This window comes from Macrobrachium nipponense, chromosome 23, assembly GCF_015104395.2.
Source record: "Macrobrachium nipponense isolate FS-2020 chromosome 23, ASM1510439v2, whole genome shotgun sequence".
In the NCBI taxonomy this organism is placed as follows: domain Eukaryota; kingdom Metazoa; phylum Arthropoda; class Malacostraca; order Decapoda; family Palaemonidae; genus Macrobrachium; species Macrobrachium nipponense.
In genome coordinates, this window is record NC_061090.1 from 48,912,313 (window position 1) to 48,915,731 (window position 3,419).

The following is a 3,419-nucleotide window of genomic DNA, read 5'->3' on the forward strand; positions in this document are numbered from 1 at the left end:
TTCCCTCTTTCTGCAGAGCCGGTCTTCTAGATTATTCCCACAGAATGACCAGAAGGAAGACATCTGCTAGAATAGATCTAGATATCCGACAATTTGCCCGCTTTGACAGAGATCTTCCATTAGAAGTATCTTCATCAAGTGACAGAGCATACTTGAAGGAAGAGTTCTCTCTTTCTGCAAAGCCGGTCTTCTAGATTATTCCCACAGAATGACCAGAAGGAAGACATTGCTAGAATAGATCTAGATATCCGAATATTTGCCCGCTTTGACAGAAATCTTCCATTAGAAGTATCTTCATCAAGGGACAGAGCATACTTGAAGGAAGAGTTCCCTCATTCTGCAGAGACGGTCTTCTAGATTATTCTCACAGAATGACCAGAAGGTAAAACATCTGCTAGAATACATCTAGATATCCGACTATTTGCCTGCTTTGACAGAGATCTTCCATTAGAAGTATTTTCATCAAGGGACAGAGCATACTTGAAGGCAGAGTTCCCTCTTTCTGCCAGAGCCGTCTTCTAGATTATTTGCCACGAATGACCAGAAGGAAGACATCTGCTAGAATAGATTTGGATATCCGACTATTTGCCCACTTTGACAGAGATCTTCCATTAGAAGTATCTTCATCAAGGGACAGAGCATACTTGAAGGAAGAGTTCCCTCTTTCTGCAGAGCTGGTCTTCTAGATTATTCCCACAGAATGACCAGAAGGAAGACACCTGATAGAATAGATCTAGATATCCGACTATTTGCCCGCTTTGACAGAGATCTTCCATTTGAAGCATCTTCATCATGGGACAGAGCATACTCGAAGGAGGAGTTCCCTCTTTCTGCAGAACTGGTCTTCTAGATTATTCTCACAGAATGACCAGAAGGAAGACATCTGCTAGAATAGATCTAGATATCGGAATATTTTCCCGCTTTGACAAAGATCTTCAATAAGAAGTCTTCATCAAGGAACAGAGCACACTTGAAGGAATAGTTCCCTCTTTCTGCAGAGCCGGTCTTCCAGATTATTCCCACAGAATGACCAGAAGGAAGACATCTGCTAGAATAGATCTAGATATCTGACTATTTGCCCGCTTTGACAGAGATCTTCCATTAGAAGTATCTTCATCAAGGGACAGAGCATACTTGAAGGAAGAGTTCCCTCTTTCTGCAGAGCCGGTCTTCTAGATTATTCTCACAGAATGCCCAGAAGGAAGACACCTGCTAGAATAGATCTAGATATCTGACTATTTGCCTGCTTTGACAGAGATCTTCCATTAGAAGTATCTTCATCAAGGGACAGAGCGTACTTGAAGGGAAGAGTTCCCTCTTTTCTGCAGAGCCGGTCTTAGATTATTCCCACAGAATGAACCAGAAGGAAGACATCTGCTAGAAATTAGATTAAGATATCCGACTATTTTGCCCGCTTGAACAGACTCCATTAGAAGTTATCTTCATAAGGGACAGAGCAATACTTTTGAAGGAAAGAGTTTCCCTCTTTCTGCCAGAGCCGTCTTTCTAGATTATTCCCACAGAATGACAGGAAGGGAGACCACTGCTAGAATAACAGGATACCCGACTATTTGCCCATTCTGACAGAGATCTTCCATTAGAAGTATCTTCATCAAGGACAGAGCATACTTGAAGAAGAGTTCCCTCTTCTGCAGAGCTGTCTTCTAGATTATCCCATAGAATGACCAGAAGGAAGACATCTGCTAAAAGATACATCTAGATATTCCGACTATTGCCCGGCTTTGACAGAGATTTCCATTAGAAGTATCCTTCATTCAAGGGACAGAGCATACTTTGAACGGAAGACGTGACCTCTTCTGCAGAGCCGGTCTTCTAAAAGATGATTCCACAGAATTGAGCCAGAAGGAAGACATTCTGCTAGAATACATCCTAGAATATCCGACAACTTGCCCCTTTGACAGAGATTCTCATTAGAGTATCCCTTCATAAGGGCCAGAGCATTTACTTGGAAGGAAGAGTTCCTCTTTCTGCTGAGCCGTCTTCTAGGATATTCCCACAGAAGGAACCAGAAGGGAGACGTTCCTGCTAAGAATTAGAATCTAGATTACCGACTATCGCCCACTTTGACAGAGATACTTCCAATAGGGAGTATCTTCAGGCAGGGCAGAGCATACTTGGGAAGGAAGAGTTCCCTTTTCTGTCCGCAGACCGGTCTTCTAGGTTATTCCCCGATTGACCAGACAGGGAGAGATCTGCTAAGATAGATCTAGATACCGACTATTTGCCCATTCTGACGAAGATCTCTTAGATAGTATCTCATCAAGGGACAGGCAATAACTTGAAGGAAGATCCCTCTTTCTGCAGAGTTGTCTTCTAGATTATTCCCATAGACATGACCAGAAGGAAGACAAGTCTGCAGAATACATTTCTACGAATCCGACTATTTGCCCGCTATTGACAGAGATTCTTCCATTAGAATTATCTTCATCAAGGCCAGAGCATCTTGAAGGAAAGAGTTCTCTTCTGCAAGCTGGTCTTCTAGATTATTACCATAGATGACCAGAAGGAAAGACTCGCTAGTATACATCTAGATATAACGACTATTTGCCCCTGGACAGAGATCTTCCATTAGAATTATCTTTTTTTTCCTATTCATCAAGGACAGAAGCATACGTGCAGGAAGAGTTCCTTCTTTCTGCAGAGCGTCTCTGATTATTCCCACAGAATGACCAGAAGGAAGACACCTGCTAGAATAGATCTAGATATCTGACTATTTGCCCGCTTTGACAGAGATCTTCCATTAGAAGTATCTTCATCAAGGGACAGAGTATACTTGAAGGAAGAGTTCCCTCTTTCTGCAGAGCCGGTCTTCTAGATTATTCCCACAGAATGCCCAGAAGGAAGACACCTGCTAGAATAGATCTAGATATCTGACTATTTGCCCGCTTTGACAGAGATCTTCCATTAGAAGTATCTTCATCAAGGGACAGAGCATACTTGAAGGAAGAGTTCCCTCTTTCTGCAGAGCCGGTCTTCTAGATTATTCCCACAGAATGACCAGAAGGGAGACATCTGCTAGAATACATCTAGATATCCGACTATTTGCCCACTTTGACAGAGATCTTCCATTAGAAGTATCTTCATCAAGGGACAGAGCATACTTGAAGGAAGAGTTCCCTCTTTCTGCAGAGCCGGTCTTCTAGATTATTCCCACAGAATGACCAGAAGGAAGACATCTGCTAGAATAGATCTAGATATCCGACTATTTGCCCGCTTTGACAGAGATCTTCCATTAGAAGTATCTTCATCAAGGGACAGAGCATACGTGCAGGAAGAGTTCCTTCTTTCTGCAGAGCCGGTCTTCTAGATTATTCCCACAGAATGATCAGAAGGAAGACATCTGCTAGAATACATCTAGATATCCGACTATTTGCCTGCTTTGACAGAGATCTTCCATT